Source organism: Bacillus rossius, chromosome 1 (genome assembly GCF_032445375.1).
Source record: "Bacillus rossius redtenbacheri isolate Brsri chromosome 1, Brsri_v3, whole genome shotgun sequence".
In the NCBI taxonomy this organism is placed as follows: domain Eukaryota; kingdom Metazoa; phylum Arthropoda; class Insecta; order Phasmatodea; family Bacillidae; genus Bacillus; species Bacillus rossius.
The window spans coordinates 63351189-63370329 of record NC_086330.1 but is presented as its reverse complement, the minus strand read 5'-3'; the positions used below and the strand labels follow the sequence as shown (position 1 = coordinate 63370329).

Below are 19141 nucleotides of genomic sequence, written 5' to 3'. Positions count from 1 at the left end.
CCCTCGCTGCGGTCGTGAGAGAATGTTCTCGCAGCCGCTTCGTGACGCCCCGGAGTAGTAGTGGTGGTAGTATTAGTAGTAGTTGTAATGTATGTGCAGTTTCGGCGCGAGGACAATAATGGCTCGTTGATTGCTAATTGCCGGCACTCCGGAGCAGCACGGCGGGTTGCATAACTGGCCGCGCGGCAGGGGTGAAAGCACCAGCGGCGCCCCGGGGCAGGCGGATGGAAAGTTAAGGGCGGTCGAACCCACCTCCCGCTAGCCGCAGCATCACCGGCGCTGGCCGGTCCTCCTTGTGCAGCATCACCGCGCGAGCATCACCGTTTGCTTTCTACTCGCTCGCTCTCCTGATGACACTTTCCACCCAGCTCCCCCTTTCGCGTCCTCCAAACCCTCTCCCCCATCGTACCAGAAACTCTCCCTGCCGCTGCTTCCGAACAGGAGGATGTCCTTCACCGATGAAAACTTAACCAAAGAAAACCTTGATTGAAGAGACCCGCCAGTGCCAAAGCATATTCGTGCTGGTGGGGTGGTACAAGTTCGACGCTCGCTGGTGCTTATAGAGCGGTGTCGCCTCTGAACCGGCGCGCAGTCTTCTCGTCGTGCACAGGACAACTCTGAGATTTTAGCGGTAACCATAACACTATGTGGCGGAGAAATGAAGATAAAGATATAATGCAAGGCCCTTGGGTGCTTTCAAAAATCTCTACCGGGAGTTTCATGCCCAAACATTACTCTGAAAACACGTGTTTTTACCCTTTTCAATCCACTAAAAATACAATTTGAGTACTAAATACGAAAACAGAACTAATAATCCGCCACCAGCGTAATCTTAATTTTTTTTAACAGACTCCACTCAAGTATCGTGAGCAGTTTTTAAATCGCGTGGTTTTTCCAGAAGCTCTAAAGAAACAAGCCGTGAAATGCTATCAGGATTCTTTAGACGCTTACACAACCTGATGCATTAAAGTAGTTTATAATAGCCGATACTGGCGCAATGTGTTTCTTATGGGCCTACGGCTCGATGGCTTGATAGCTTGCGATTTTTAAGTATTCGAGTATGTTCGGGTGTGTCATTTTATCGATGCCTACGATCGATAGCTCGTTGACCAATATTGCTCTCTTTCGGTTTATACGCAAACCCTTAAGGGGCCCGCCTAGTCAGGGGTGTATGTGTGTTAGTGAGGCGGGATGATAAGCGCGACGCTCGCTGGTGCTTCCAGCGCGGTATAGCCTCTAAGCGCAAGTCTCTGAACAGGCGCGCATTCGTCTCGTCGTCACAGGATAACTGTGAAATTTGAGTGGTGACTGTAACATTATAAGGCGGAGAAATGAAGATAAAGGTGTTATGCAAGCCCCTTAAGTGCTTTCAAGTATCTGTACTGATTGTTTTATGCCTAAAAATTACTCTGGAAACACGCGTTTTAGGCATTTTAACGCTTCAAAAAATACAGTTTAAAAACTTAATTCTAAATTAAAAGTACTTTTAGGCCCCCAGCGAACTCTTAAATGCTATTCGTAAATAGGCCCTACTCGGATATCTTGAGTAGTTTTGAAATCGCGTTGTTTTTCCTGAAGCTCTGCACACCGTATGTGTGCCCAGGTAGGCGGGCCCCTTAAGCCTGCCTGACAGTTCACTTGTTATATACCAGAGTATACTGATGTCATCTGCGGGGCACACTACTAATCAGTAAATAAATATTTATATATTATATTTTCAATAAATTTTAAAAATGTTATACATTTAAGTTAAATCATTAGTGAATAATTTATTATTATTATTATTATAAAATAATGTAGACAATAATTGGTTGGCTATGTAAAATATTATCGTTACATTTTAACTTAAATTTACTACCGCAAACTCCTCAAAGGTTACAAGGATGTATGACAAGACGTTAGGGACCCGTCCTTTCACGAAAATCTGCATCTGGGATTTTGTAAGGATCCCTAAATTATTATAAAGGTTAAACAATGTCCGAGATCCTTTAAAGTGTACTTTACAAGGATTCTTAAGGCATTTAAGGAGATATTCAGATAGAAATGGGGCTATCTCAGTGGTGGAAGTTTGTACCATAGATTCAAGATACGATACAGCCCGATTCTTGGTTCTTACTTGTGCGCATGAGACTATTATGAGCTTGCAATTTGGCATAAAACTGTCAATATCGTTTTTTTTAAACATTGGTATGAGCGTTCATTTAAAAATTTCAAATTTTTAAAGTTACCGAATATGAAGTAGTAAGTACATAGACGCAAAACATATTACGTTTGATCATGAATGAAGTATCAAAGACAGACTGCATTGAATCTTGGAAAAAACATAAGTGATACGAAATTTTATAACCTTAAAAATGTACCAATTACTTCCGCCATGACACACGATTTTGACAGTTATATTGGCTCTTTGGCCGTTAAAGGATGAATTCAGTATCTTTAATAAAGCCGAGAACAGTTGACAGGTCAATTAATTACGGTTATTAATCAAAATAACCAGAATGCAAATGTAATTTTAGAGGTACAGGAATTTTTTAAATAGTTTTAAATTCACCATTTTGCACCAAATTATTAGATGGTGTGACTACAATTTAAGGTAGATTTCTAAGAAATAATAGTCATTGTAGCCGTTTACATGGTGCGACTTCTAGAAAATTTTTATATAGTTTTTCGTTTCATTGTTCTTAGAACCCGAAACCATAGCCAACACAAAAGTTTATATACATGAAAATATATAATTTTTAGGAACATGATCATGATAACTGCCGTAATTTTTCACAAATCACTTCCAAACTGACATATAAAATTTAATCGTTGAAAATCTCGGTCGAGTTCGTTAATGGGCAATATCCGAACAAAGGGGTACAAATAGGAAAGGTTTTTTTTTTTTTAAATCCCATAATATGATGAATATCACATCCGTTTGAACGTATTATAACTCGTAGGGGTAATACCAATAACTTTTGTCTAAATAAATTTTTGATACGACCAACCAGAACTGCAAGGGGTGGAATAAACAAGGTTTGAATGACGAAAAAAATTCATAACTCCGTTAGTAGGAACACTATAAAATCCTTTCAAATTGTTTGCAAACTCTAAAAATATCACCTAAAAATTTTTGTCTGACACAATTAGGGTTGGTATATATGTTATGTACATTAAGTACTTAAAATGTTACAGAATTTTATAGATGTTTCCAAAATATTTTCAGAAGAAATAGGTGCTTCGAAATCTACGTACGCCTGTAGGCTGTGCCGAAAGGGATTTTTTTTTGGCTACGCAATCCTGAATAACTCTATTGAAAACAATTCAAAATAAAATCAAACAGGCTATACTTTTGGGATGGGAAGAGAGGGGAGAAATACGGTGCCCTACCTATGCGTAAAACAATTTTAAATGGTATATTTGACTATTAATACTGTAAAAATATACTATAGTAATCAAGCAAATTTTTTTAAAGATGGCTGGGCAAGATCTAATTATTCGCGTTCCTCTCCTATCTTGTGACTCGAGGCAAGTTTAACTTTGCAGTGGAGACGTTACGTACAAAAATAGAACTGAGATCCTATTTATGCAATATGCATAAAATCCAAATCATTTTGCACATACACCATTGCTAGTTTGCACTGTTTGCGATAGAGAACACACAAAGAAGGGACAAGCATCGCTGGGTTGGCGTAGGCCTCGCTGCATTGTTGGCGTGTTGTTTAGAATCATCACTGGATTCCTCTGTCTGTCGCCGTGTTGTCTAGGGCTTGTTGTTTGTTTTTTGTTGTAACTGTCTTGTCGCTGTCAGCCCACTTTTTTTCGCCTGTGGTGTGATATTGTTCAAATTTCTGTGCATTTAAACATTTGACATCGGCTGATTTTTGGCTTGTGTTCTGTGTGTTTGTGTATTATTTTTTCTTTGTGCGTTCTTCGGGTTTTCTCTGTGACTTACAGTGCCAACTAGCAATGGTGTATCGCCAAAATAATTATTCTCAATAGACATTCAAAGTAAGTGGAAATGAAATGCTTTATTCGTTTCAGCATCATGACGTCAAGGGGGAAAAAAAATTTCTGAGAATAGGAAACGATCCAGGATGAACGATAATCGATAGGTAGCGTCACATTTCAATCGTAACGGAACGAGCCCCTGGAACCAGTAGTGGTCCAAGACTCTGCGGGGCGCGGGGCTGTTTAGTTTTTATGGAGGCCCTCCTCGGGAAAATTTGAAAACATTTACTCTTTCGAACAATTTAAACTAAGCCTGGAACTTAAATTTTGACAATGGTTTTGCTAATTTATGTTAGGATATTTTTATGTTTTTCCTAATAAATTTCCCTCGGGTCAGTTTTATAAACGATTAAGATCAAGTTTACTGTACAATGACATCATTACTCGCGGCAATAATATCTTAAATTTTTTTTTTCCTAATAAATCATGACCAGCACGTTAAGTTAAAAGTTATAAAAAATTTTCCGTTTCGAATTAATGTCCATATTTATCATACGGTCGTAGCAAATTATGGAAAAAATAAATTTAAAAATTATCATATTAATAATTTAGGTAGATGTCTCGCGATACATATATCTAAAGATAATTTAAAAAAAATGTTTTCTAGTCTCCTTAAATGTTTACTAAAATTTTTCTTATCCTATTATAACAAAATACAATTTATGAGTTGAGAAAAAAAGTGTTTCAAAGCTGTTGAATAGCTGTCGCGGGTAAATATGTATTACTTGAAATATATATTTTTTTACTAACACTACCTATATGAGTTATTTTCATTGCGAAATTTTCTTGGCTAAAATGAACACGCAGTTTAGTGGCGGTCCTACAGGGAAGAACCCCCTCCCACATGTAAATGCAAGTGGCCCTGCAGCCCGGTCTGCCCGGGACAGTCTCGTCGCGAGAAGCTGGACCGCGCGCGCCCCGCAGTCACGTGGGCATCCACGGCCCGCCCGGGCACGGTGTAACGGTACCGCCTAACTGTCTAACTGTGAAGCGGCGCCGGTTGCGAGACCCGCCCGTTCCAGTTCCGCGCGGCGAGCTGATCCCCCCCCCTCCCCCCTCGTCCTGGGTGGCTCCTGGGTGGAGGTGGGGGGGGGGGGGGGTTAGCGGGATACCCACCCCTCCCTCCTGATCCCTTATCATGGTTTACCAAACCATTCAATATATATCATGTATAACTTAGAAACACACTACTCAAAACATACTCAGCTTACAATACGTTAGTTAAATAAAGAAACTTAGAAACACACAAGACATACATTTCTAAGCTATGACAGTTCTAAGTTTTGACGTTTCTTACTCGAGACAGTTCAAACTTATGTGTTCTAAGTTATTATATTATAAAATATACAGTTCCTATATTATGGCATTTCTATAATATTACTTTTCTAAATTAAGACGTTTTTAATTAGCGTGTTTCCGCGTTGTGTGTTTCTACGTTATGACACTTATAAGTTGCGATAGTTCTACATTGTGATTGTATAAGTTATGGTGTTTCTAAGGTATAACTTCCTAAGCTATGTGTGGATCCCTAATGACAAGATAATTTGCGTGCGACGAAAAAACGACGTGTTTCGTGCCGGTTGCAAATGGTACGTTGTTCGTGTTATCTCGTAGCACTGCCGCTTAGACCATTATTAGTATACCTGTGGAGTGTATGTCTGTTCTCAAGTTGAAGGGAAACAAACCGTGGCTGTATAAAGGTTAATACGCCAGAAATTTTTTTTTATAGCTTCGAATGAACTTCCTAGAAAGAATCGTAAAAATGCAATATTTTATTCACTGTAATTTTGTAAATATAGTAAATTAAACATGAATATTCATGTAAAATTACAGATATCACTAAATTTGTACATTTACATGTAAACAACTGCATCACTATCAAATAGTGTTCGCAGTAATACTGAGTTCGTATTCTTACCCGGGTATTTATTATTTGTGTTGTCCCAGTACTTCCAATAGTTAAAGTTATTTCTAAACATTCCCCTGAATAGCTTTACAGTATTAACTACCCAAATAAATAAGCATTATAAAACAAAATAAAGTGAAATTATTGAATATTCAGTTATTTTTGGACAATTTTAAAAATAATTATGCAATTTTTCCCCCCTCTTTTCCCAAGGCAAGCGGTGACGCGGGTTTCTGAACGAATGTGTTCACCATCCCATGACTGGCCACACACGTGCTCGCTAGTAAAAGGCACGAGCTTGTTGCACCACAATTCTGAAGCTAAAGAAGAAAAAAATTCACTTGAAGACGAAAGCTTTCACTTGCGAGAACACACGAATGCATTAAATGTCGTTGTTAGAAAGCAGTGGTAGTAATTTTCATCAGTAGATACCCGGCTAACAACATTAGAGAAATAAAACAGCATTATAATCTGTACATTTTTTTTTGCAGTGAGAAACATGTTCACGTATTAGCTCATTTTTTCAATTCTCATTCCAGGTGGTATACAGACGGACATGAGAAGCCTGGAAGTGTATTATGTTTTTGAGTAAAACTTTAGATATAAAGAACTCTCAGTTTTCAATACGTGCCCTAGATGGTTTTTTTTAAGCCATCAAATCACGACTGTATTCTCTAAGAAATATCTTGGCAATGTTAGTAAAAAAAAACGAAAATGTACCATTAATTCATGGTTTTTCCTCATGAATTGGTTTACAAAAATGTAAAATGCATAGTAACTTTACCATAATTGTACGGTAAATTTCAACTCACGTTTATACGTTTATCAAATACATGTTTAGGAACATTACCAAAAATTTCCTAAACTTAATTAACTTCCTAGTTGAATTTAGAAATTTGTATGAAATCTAAAGCAAACTAACATGGGTGGAAACATACATACTTTGTAGGCCAACATAGGTTGAAAAGATTATTAAAATGAATTAGTTTTTTCAATATGCCAGCATTTATGAAAACGCTATTGTATAGTCCCTTCGTTGCTAGGAGTTCTGGGTTTGAATCCCGGGTAGGTTAAAATAGTTTCGTTTATAAGGCCCCCCCCCCCCCAACTGGACTAACTAGTCTACCGGCACTAGATCATAAGTGTTAGTAATACCAATAAATTAGTAAAATTAATCCATGGTTGGCGATACGGTGAAAAATATTTAATCCGGAATTATATGTTCGGCACTTTCTGTAATCCAGCACCAATCAAGCTGCTCGCTTTTACGTTTTTAGTTCGCTTAGAGTTTATCGTTACTGTGGCTTTAATTTCATCTCATGATTCCTGTTTTATAGCGGTTTACATTTAAGATTTTCACATTTGTTACTTCGGTTAAAACTATACTGACGTTTGATAATCCGTAAAATAAACTTATAGTTCAAATAACAAAAAAAAAAAAAAAAAACGCTTTTGTCGTTGAATGAACTAAAAATTAAAATTAAACTTACGTGTTTTGTCCAACAGCTAAATAATTCACCATAACTCTGCATAACTATAAGCGTGGGGTGCTTGATACCATTAGTCTTACATTTTGTAACACCTTTTTTTAGGATGTAGTTATTACGAAAATGAATATATGAAATTAATAACAATATGAGCTTAAAATAGTAATAGGGTGCTTGATATCATTTGTCTTAAATTTTAAATCACTAATTTTAGGATAAAGTCATTACGAAAATGAAAGAAGAGAGCTATACAGAGTTGTGGTGAATTATTGGCTGCTGGACAAAAATTATTATTTTTTTTTTAATTTTTAGCTCATTCAACTATAAAAGCGGATTTTTTTTAGTTTTTGAACTAAAAGTTTATTTTATTCTTTTTAGTCTCAAAATAAAATAAAATAATTGAATACGAGTTATCGAAACAAATTAAATATACTAAACATGAATGATAAAAGTCTTTAATTGTTACAATGAACTTAAAATTAGTTATTAATGTTCACGTAATCTAGTCATTTAAGCTAATGCGTCAACATTACATGGAGCTTAAATTACCGTATGGAAAGAAACAATACCAAGCATATTCATCTCATTTTACCTTGTGCGCTTCATTTAGGATATTATCAGTGGTCTTACGAGTGATTTCGTTGAGATACCGCTAAACTTGTAAATTGTAGAATTTGTGAGTTCTAGGTAAAATTAAAGCTATTGACCGTCTTTAAAGTGTATGTATTCATAATTGAAACTTGCAGGGATGTTCTTTATATTACATGCACATTAACTGAGCACGGGGTTTTCCTAAAATCAGCCTCCAAGGTGGGTTAGGGGAACGTTAAAGATTTTAGGGCTTTAACACCTCCCCCGGCACATTTTAAACACAACCCGACCTATTAGATCGGAAACACTACAAACAAAATATATATATATATATATATATATATATATTTTAATTTTGAGTCATTAACTCCTCCCCCCTCCGAGGGGGAGAAAGTCGAACCATGGGCACATTTCCCACCAAAATCCAACCTTTTGGATCGGAAACACTCAAAATCGAAAAAAAGAATTGATTTTTAAAATTTCGGGTCTTTAACCCCTTCACCCCAGGGGCACAATCGATCCCGGGGAAAATTCCCACCATGCCCCGACCTCATGGATACACAAGGTAGTTCAAAATTAGTGTTATTTTTGACCCTCTGACCCCAATTCACCCTTAAACCTAGTCTCAAGTTATCAAAATATTGTATTGTCAGAGGTTCTTTATATTTATGCAAAATTTCAACACATTTGGGCGTTGAAAAGTGGTTAAAAATTGAATGGAAAGATTTTATTACATAGTCGCTTCATGCATACAATAAAGCTAATAAAAGCGTGGAAAAAATGTTGGTAATCCGGTACGGCTGTTCTTTCAAACGTACTGGATTAAGAACCTTTCAATTGAGAATATGGAGGTTTAGCAACAAAAAAAAAATCACTTAAAAGTTTTTCTTTGAAAGTGTATTAATTGGTAAGTGTGTAGGAGCGTTCACGCTGTGAGCCGGCAGCTGAAACTCGGCGCGAGCTGAAAGCGTCAGAGTGGCCTCGAAGAGTGTGCGCGGTGTTTTACGGGGTCAGCAGCCTTCTCTCCCCCTCCCCTGTCCCCTCCACCCACTCACGGCCTCCTCTTACCCGCTGACAAACGGTACCCTCGTCGATAGGAGAGACGCCTCTCTCCTGGGTGGAAAGGAGGGGGCGGGGGTAGTGAAGTCACTCCTCCCCCCTCCTCAGCAATGCACCCGTCTAGCTCGTCGGCTGGTCCAACAATCCTCTAACAATCTCCGATCCTCTGGTGATGAAAGCAAGGTGTGTCGGGTCGAACACTAACACTTAAGGCTCGGTTTCACACCACTTGATTTTTTTTCTTGTAATTAAATTTTATTTAATGGCTTTTTCCAAAATTTCAACGCAATACATTCCTTGCAATTGTTGCTCTGTATTTAATATTTTCAACAGGTATGTGTAGTAAAATGGTTGCCATGGGCGTATATGCCTGGGGAGGGGCAGGAAGGGGGTGGTGGTTCCCCTGGAACTAAAAAGCTTCTCACTGTTATCAATTTCAAAATCATAAAAGTTAGTTTTCAACGAGTGAATTAATTACCTGAAAAAAATTCATATTTCTATCATTTTCTACCACCGTATGATGTATAAATAGAAACAGTTCCCAACTCCCATCAAATTGGCGCCCTTCTCTGCTCTTGTGGGCTGTTTTTTCATGAAGTAAAATATATTAAACGTCCACGAAAACCCAGGCGGCTAGAGCGGCTGGCCGGTGTGTGTCTTAATGTTCCGGGTTCGATCCCCGACACTTGGGAAAAAAACATTTATATCATTTCCGGGTCCAGGACTAGGCGATATGTCCCCTTCACCTCCTCCACACAGCGGAAGGCATGACGAACCCACGGTAGAACCACCTCGCCCGGTCCGCCCTAGCGATGTGGTCCTCTCCCCGAGGCGACGGCCGGGGATGCAGACCAGACTTCTGGTGGTTTACCTGATCGCGAAGCACTGAAACAGCGCCCAGGCGGTCCACAACCCACTGCAGCATCAGAGGTTCCGTCAAGTTAAGCACGTCCGTGTGCCGTTAAACCTACGGACCATCGTAGCTGACATTCGTAACAGCCAAAATAATGGGTTATTGACAGCGATTGAAACTTCGAACAGAGGTCGCTGCTCTAGTTTCCTGCAATGGTGGTGCAAGCCTTGGATCGGAATAGTCATCCGTCCCCAAAGAAGTTTGGCGCGAACAGTACCTGAAGATCCAGCCGTGCGCCGAGATATGTTTTTTTTTTTTTTTTAGTGTTCGAGACCATCTTGCGTGATTCGGCCAAAGAGAATGACAGGAACGTAGAAGAAAGAGAAAAAAAATACTGAAAAATTACCGCTGATAAGTGTCTCTGAGTGTTTGTTTCTGAAGACGTCTCTCCAATCCAAGATCTCAATCTCAATACCAGTTCTTCTAGACAGAACTTGTTTTGCATGGCCTCCGGAAGCATCATTAAATGGACATGTTATTTCATCGAGACTTGTAGATGTACGAGGAAGGGCTACAACGAAAGGCTAAGGCAACCACCCATCCCTGGATCTTTGCAACCAAACTCACTCAGTTTATCTGTGGTTGAATCAGAGGAGAACCCCATTCTGAGAGTACCGCAGCGCGCTTATCCAAGCGTGCCACTTCTCTGGGAATCCTGGAGAGCTAGTGATTGAGTGTCTGATATAGTGTTAGCAAGTTTACAACCTCAACCCGGGGGAGAGCGGCTACCTGGAAGCTAGCCGAGGTCCTCGATAAGGCACTCACCTGGGCAGTTGCAATGCGTGCACGACGAGCGACGGGCGAGGACTGAACTACCGTTGCGCCGACCGCCGGCAGTTTATAGCCGCCCTACATCCTCCCCTAACCTACATGGCTCGTCCCTACCCCCTCCCTTCCCGCCGGATCCTCCTCCCACCCCCCACCGGGATGAAACCGAGAGTTCCCCCTCCACGACTCCACCTGGCGGCAGGAGGGAGACGTCTCCGGGAGAAGCCGCCGCCTTGGCCACCCCGAGCGACGACCTTGACACGGCCCGGCAGGTGGCGCGACGGCGCAGAGGTGCACCGGGTTTGGTTGTCCGACAGCCAAACCGAACATCATTTAACTGGAACATCATTTCAACGAAAACCCGAAAATTTTCGTGTAAATGTGTGAGAGCCTGGTTTAATGTATTATTATTATTATCATCATTATCATCATTATCATCATCATCATCATAATCATCATCATCATCATCATCATCATCATCACCTTGTTTAGGCAAAGCCAAAAATTTAAAGTGTCAAGTACTTTACAGAACATGTATACCTATGATTAATGTTTAATTATCTGTAATTTAATTTTTTGGTTAAATTTTGTAATGGTTACCTTTTAACTTGGAACATTTAATTAAACTTAATTCTGCTTACTATCTGATTATCTATTTTATCATATATTATTGTTATGCTATTTTTTTTAAAAAATTCCAATGCATAGTTTAATAGCAGAAAATGTGGTTGAGCGTAAGAAAACTATTCTCGCTTTAACTTCGCCACCAATAAAGACTACAATAAAATATAAAATATATAAACTAATTTAACTCGCTATAAAACAAATTCCTTAGCTCTAGAAACAGGCGGATACAGGATTTTTTCTGTGGAGGGTGGGCGGGGGGTGGAGATGGGGTTAAAAAGAAAGAAAATTTTTTCATTCGAAAAAAAAAAACTTACACTACTATTGACACTAACACGAACACATTGACATATGAACCTATAGAAGTAGCCGTAGGTGACGCGGCTCATCATAAAGTTTAAATCGCCGGTTTTGTAACAGTTCACATTGCAACACTCAAAATAACATACTGCCCAACTTCGGTAGGGGGAGGGAGGCTAATTTATTCCCCATACCCCCCTCCCTTCTTGCGATCGCTATGCGCTAGACCCTAAAGTCATATTGCCAAAAAAAAAAATCGAACCTAAACCTAATTTGACCGATAGTCGTTTCTCCAAAATTTTGGACAGATGACTTTCAGTCTAGTGACTACCCGGGAGGCATCCGTCGTCTCTCTCATGTAACTCGTCTCGAATCTGACAATCCTCTAAGATAATACCTCTAGTAATATCATTTCCTAACTGTAACTTTGAAAGCATTACGTGGAGTTTGTATACAGCACTGCACTGTTTATATATATATATATATATATTTTATATATATTATATATATATATATAATTTACTCATATAAAATTTTACTTCGAAAAAAATTGAAATATCGTAGATATTATTTCGAGGAATTTGAAGTCATTCTTACATTTAAAAAAAAATATTGAACACTCCTTAAAACTTATAATCGTAGGAAACAATGCTTAAAATTAAATTAGATTTTTAACCAACCAATCCAAATATATCACGAAGGTGATTATTTTTAAAATTTACTAATTTGAACAGTTAAAATAAATTTTTAATTTTTTGTTATAATGTTTCAAAACTGAAAAATAATTTTGCAAAATATTCACATAGAAAATGCACACAAATTGTGGTAAGAAAAATAAAATTGGTACTTTACTATAATTTATAATTATTGCTAACCCCGGAACGTAAATGTATATTGGATATCATATCATACACATAATATAGTACAACGTACGAATTAAACTTTGATTTTTTTATGGTTTCTACGCTAAATGTTCTACGTAGTGGGTACTTATAAGACGAGTCTCTCACGCCCAGTTGATTTTTTCCCTTCATTTTATTGTCATCACAATTGGTTAAGAAATTTTCCTGTAAATATTTTTCTGGTGGCTCTTTTTAATTGGTTGTTAGGACACGATTTGCACACAAAATATCTGCCTAGTAAACAATATGTTCATGTTTTAAAAATTACGCAGTGATCACTTGCGTGACCTCAGTTTGGGAACATATGAAACGAAACTTAAAATGCAAGAGATCTATGTGATGCATTCACGGTAACAGCCCTCAAATAACAGTAATAATGGCAAGAAAAAAATGTATTTACTTATGAACGAATGCTAGAAGTAATTCCTTTTCTTCATGTTCAAATTAAAAAATAAAAAAAAAATCATCAAAAGGAAGAGAATACGTCATACTAGAGATAACCAAAAAAGTGTTAAATATCAATCTTCTAAACCAAATTTCACTGCTAACAATTAATTGGTAAACCTGAAGACTTACCGAATTGTAAACTGTTTACACTTGTTTCAGCATTAAAAAAAAATTGGCAGGCCTACTAGTACTTGTAGCTTAAGTTCAATATTAAAAATAAATATGTATGCGTATGTTTATAATTTGTTTGTTACGTGAACTACGTGTTTTAAGATGTATTTTCTTTGGTGCTGGCTGGATAATAAGTGTGTTGCTCGCTAGCTCGTAGTTTTCATTCGTTTGAAAATAAACAGCGCATTACGTGGTATACCTTGCGTTTAAACACGTTAAATTTCCGTAGCAAAATGCGCGCGCACTCCGTTGCATATCTAGAAATTTCACCCTCAACGAGCTTCAAAAACAAAATTTAATTTCAATATCCACCACGGAGTGTGAGACCGACTCCCACAATTATTATATAAAAAAAAAAAAAAAAAAAAAAAAAAAAACAATCACACACACACACACACTTCAATTCGCTTAGCGCTTCAGGAGGCTATCGCGAAATCGCCGGAACAATCTTAATCACCGCCAATTACAATTAAGTAACCGGGGGTCGGAAAGAAAGAAAGGAGGGAGAGAGGGGGAGAGAAGGAAAGAGACCGTGAAAATACTGGCGGCTAATGAGAAAGCGGAAGTGCGAAAAGGATTTGCCGTGCGTCTGTCGGCTCGGATTTCACTAGCACCGCAGCATCCTGTAATCGTTGGTCTGTCCGCGCATCGGAGCGCATCACCGCCTGTTCGTTTTTTTTTTTTACGGTAAGATGTGCTGCTCGCGCAGAATTAGGTCGCACGGTCTCACAATATGTTGAATTTTTTAAATGTGTAAACATCTTAGCTCTTGGTATACGGTATTTGGTAGGAGAAATTTCTTCAATTGAACGGAAATCGATTGAAACGGAAATGTGTGAACACGGTGCTGCTATCTGTGGAAGTCTCAGAGATCTCAAAAATATGGCGGGTCCACGTTATTCAACCGTATATATTACTTTCTGGAATCTTGCAGAGTTAACGCTGCTCATAGTTATTAATAAACAATACTTTTCAATAGTACAACAATCCTTTAATACCTTGTTATAAATTATAATCATAAAAATATAAGATAAATTAAAATACGTTAGAATCCTGGCATTAATATATTAGTTAACATTGTAATGTAGAGATAGCACAGCGTTGATCATACTGCAGAGTAAAGAAATTGTTAGCCTGCATACATTCCACCCCATGAAAAATGAAAGATAAAGTTTGCAATTTGATATGATTATAAAAGAAATTATAAATTTATTTTCATTGAACATGATACTATTTTAGTTAAATTATTGTCTCCTAGATTCCTTAGAGATACATCGTTCACAATCGCACACAACATTATTTAAGTTATAATGATTACTTGCATACTCAGCTACATATTATACGGCTACTGACTTATGGATGACATGGTTAACAGCACGAGGATGGGGAAGAATGTTTCCTAGCACTTACGGGGCACACCTGGTCAGGGGTTATCTGTGTTATTGAAGCGGGATGATAAGTTTTACGCTCCCTGGTGCTTCTAGCGCGCTGTCGCCTCTAAGCGCAAGGCTCTGTGGACTGGCGCGCAGTCTTCTCGTCGTCCATAGCACAACTGTGAGATTTGAGCGGTTACCATAACATCATAAGGCGGATAAATGAAGAAAAAGGTGTAATGCAAGTCCCTCTAGTACTTTTTAGAATCTCAACTGGGAGTTTCGTGCCTAAAGATTATTCTGAAAACAGGCGTTTTAGACCTTTACAGTCTCCTAAAAATACAGGTTTATTACTAGACACGAAAACAGAACTACTCATCCACCCTCAGCGTATTCTTAAATACTCTTCGCAACCAGGCCTCACTCACATATCTCGAGCAGTTTTTAAATCGCGTGGTTTCTTCTGAAGCTCTACACACGGCATGTGCTTCCGGTTTTACGAGTTAACGTTCAAAGTTGAATAAACTCTGTACTGGGTAATTTACAATGATATCCGTCAGTTAAAGGTGGATATTTTCAACAGTTGTTTTGAACTATTCTTATTACTACCACCTTTAATTTTCATAACATAACGGTACAGACCGCGAGAGAGAGAGAGAGAGAGAGAGAGAGAGAGAGAGGGAGAGAGAGAGCAGACGTTTCGACGGGCGCTCAGTTTTTACGCGAAGTGTTGTGCCTAGTGCATGTGTTAAAAAGAGTATCTGTACTTTTATTCTTGTTTTTTCATCATATAATACTAACTTAACAATGTCAGAAAAGTGTCCTAAATGTCTAATGTGTCTGGAAGCGACAAATGTGAAATATATTGTTAAATGCTCTGGAGTTCAATGCACTTCGTTGAAAACTGCTGATAACCTTCGAAAGCTCGGAATACAGACACTTGGAAATGCGAGAAATGCAAAGCCATTAAGGTGGGTAACCTGGAACCGGTTTTTTGTTGTGAAAATTTTAATGGAACAAGTGGCTGAAGTTCATCACCAGTTAACCGGCGCTGAAAAAAAAAAAGGTTGTTCAGGAAATAGAATCCTTGGAAAACAGCGCAAAACAGTTTGAGGAGTTTCGTGCCAACTCAAAAAATAATTCAGGAAAGTAATGAGAAAGAAAATGTCGGTCAACGTGCTGGAAGAAATAGTAAACGAACTTGGACAGCCGAAACATGAACTTTGAAATTCCTGGAATGACTGAAACAAGAGGCAAATACTGTGTTCCAGTAGAAGCCTAAATGTAACAGCTAAGGCTGTTGGCATAGTCGTGGGCGTTAAGGATATCCACAGACTCCCTAGCAGCCTAAGAGACCAATATAGGCCGATACTTGCACAACTGATCTCCCGACAAACGAGAGATCAGTGGTTGCAGAATTTTAAAGAAAACAAGACGATATTGGCCTCAGTAGTGAATACAGCATTTCCTGCAAGTGGGATTTTTATAAACGAACATCTCACGCATTACAATATATCTCTTCTCTGGGAAAGAAAAAAAAAGTGTCAAGAGAGAACAAATTTAAGTTTGTGTGGGTACGTGACGCGAAAATATTCGTAATAAAAGAAGAGGGGAAACCAGCCACAAGAATCAGACGTCCGTCAAATCTTGAAAATTTGATGCCTTCAAAGAGTTTCCAGTTAAATCTGTAAGTTTCCAAATTTTCCTATGAAAGAGTTTTTACAATCATTAGATGCAGACATTTTTACGTGGGATCGCCTTGACTGTTCTGAATTAGATAAAAACACTTACTGATAATGGTTTCAATGTCCGGCATTTAAATATTAGAAGTATAAGCAAACATTTCAAACAGTTCCTGGTCTTACTGTTCAGACATTAAAGCCAAATATGATAATTGTAGTTCTAACTGAAACCTGGCTGAGCGGACAGAGTTCACTGTACTCCACTGCGGACTGCAGCGCTTACTTGAGCAAGACAGCGGTTCATGAAAGTGATGGAGCAGCGATGTTCGTCAGGCGCGAGCTGGCTGCTGACGTGGAGGAGGTTGTCCTCGCGAGACAAGTCTGCTGGCGTGTCATTGTTGCGCTCAGTTACAGCGACGCCGCTGTTTCGAACCACGCTTCGCATTTAGCTCTACAGGTGTACAGATCTCTTTCTGGATGCCTTGACGACTTCCTAAATTCACTAGAGAATGCACCGACATTTCATAACACCACACGGTTAATGCTAGTTGGAGACATCAATATAAATACATGTACGACCGTTGACGATAAATACACAGACAAAACAAATTAATGTTCTTGCTAAACATGGCATGACATCTTGTATAAACAAATATACACGCATAACAACATTATCACAAACCTGTTTAGACCATGCGTTTGCAATAATAAAATAAAAAGTAAAAATTGTGTTTATTCTGCAGTGTTACACGCTAATATTACGGATAATTCTGCTACGCACTGTTATTAGCTATGATATTAGGAGCCAAAGGTCATTTGTTAAAAATTAGATACAAATTTTGGTATGAAAAATTTTGTCAGATTTTCTTGAATCAGAATCTTGGAATTATGTTCTAAACGAATACAATGTTGATAGTGCAACAGGTAATTTCGTCAGTTTTCTAGAAAATTATAAAGATAAAGCCAGTTAACTTAGAGTTAATACAAGTGAGATAAACATGTTAAAACCATGGATTCAATCGGGTTGGTGAAATCTATTCAAACAAGAGGCAAAATGAAGCAAAAATAAAATAATCAAACATTTAATACGCAGCTAAGATATACATATTATAACATAGTCTCTTACACAAATATTTAAATAAAATTATTATAAAACCAAAATTACTTAAGCATATGATGATTCTAAAAAAATGGAATATTATTAAAGAGGTTACTGGCTCAAAAAATGAAAAGGTTGATATTAAATCTGTATCAAACAATAAAAACATAGTAAATTCCATGTAAAATCCCGAATAAGCTGTAAATACACTAAATAAATATTTTACAAAAAATGTTGGAGACGTTATGGCTTCAGAAATCCTTAAAAATAAGTCCTTTAATTATTCAGTTAATAAAATTTTTTGTCATAAATCTTTATTTTTAGCTCCTGTAATAGAAACCAACACAAAATCTATCATTTCTGAATTGAAAAACTTCACTGCATTGGGTCCTTATAAAGTAAGGTAAAAATACTAAAAGAACACAAATATGATTTGTTCAAACCTATAGCTCAAATAGTAAATTTAAGCTTAGGTTTAGGTAAATTTCCGGAACGGATAAAGGAAGTGATTTTTATTCCCTTGCATAAAAAGGGGGGGGGGGGGTAACTCTGCAACTTTAAATTTTTTGACCAATCTCGATATTAAGTAACATCTCAATTTTTTTTAGAAATGTGTTAACAACAATTAATGTCATTTTTAGATGGTAACGAAATAATGTCTGTAAATCAATATGGGTTTAGAAAAGTTTTAAGTACAAATGGTACTTCAAAAATGTTTTTGTGTAATGTTGGATTTTGTTAAGGCGTTTGATACAGTATCACATAAAATTACTTCTAGATAAATTTGATAAAGTAGGAATAAGCAGTTTGTCAAACAGTTGGTTTAAAAGTTATTTGGAGGGAGGGTCTCAAAGAGTAAAAATAAATAATAAATTAGGAAACTCTTAATATAAATATAGGGGTCCCACAGGGCAGTATTCTCGGGTTAATTTTGTTTCTGACATATATATATTTTTTTGCAGATGATACGGCAATTTTATTTTCTTCTGAAAATTGGCCTTATGTATTGGAAACGGATAATAATAAACTTTAAAAAAATTCAAGATACATTAGATGATAGTTTGATTTCTCTAAATATAAATAAAACCAAATATATTACTTTCTCTGTCAACATTTCTGGTCATCATATCGAACATGAACTTAAATTTCGTTTATGTAATGAAATAAGCGTTCATTGCGAAAAATTTAGTCATAGGGAGAGTACAGAACATAAAATACTTACGTACAGTACTCGACTCTTATCTGAAATTGGACAAACATGTTTTATATCTTACAAACAAAATTCGAAAAATGGTGTATAAATTTGTTGAACTAAGATATATATTATCTTTTGACGGAATTATAATGGTTTATTTTGCCATCTTTCAATATGTTATGCAGTATGGCATTCTGGCATGGGGAGGAATGAGCAAAACGTTAATTAACAAACTTATTACAATTCAAAAACTTATTATACGAGTCATTTAAACAAAAACCATAACTACTTACCCATCCAAGGAACTTTATAAACTAATAAGAGTCTTTGATATTAAAAGATTATATATTAAAGCTCCAATAACGAGAGTGTACTGAAGGGAAAATCAGTTGAATTATGTATATCATAATTATCCTGCACGGAATAGACAGAACATAAATGTACCAATTCCTCTACTTCATAAAACAATATCACAGATATCTTTATAATTTTTGCTTCCAAAAATTGTATTTATTCTTTCTGAAAAATTGAAAACAAAAAAATTATTTTCAAATCAATACATATGGGAATTTTTGCTCAATAATTTAACCGATGAAGAGATTTCTGTAATATTTAATTAAGGTTTTATATA

The 19141-nt window shown here is 37.2% G+C and overlaps 1 protein-coding gene across 2 annotated transcripts in view; it reads right to left on the bottom strand.

Moving 5' to 3' along the window:
- The window catches only part of LOC134529110 (uncharacterized), a 58847-nt gene that overhangs the window by 24035 nt on the left and 15671 nt on the right, over window positions 1-19141 (bottom strand). Inside the window, exon 1 of one of the 2 annotated variants that reach the window (XM_063362864.1) lies at window positions 10715-10767. The exons of the other annotated variant lie outside the window; for it this stretch is intronic. The gene's annotated coding sequence lies outside the window, so the exon portion shown is untranslated. Of the gene's footprint in view, window positions 1-10714; window positions 10768-19141 lie in introns of those variants that run through there. 2 annotated transcript variants of the gene reach the window in all.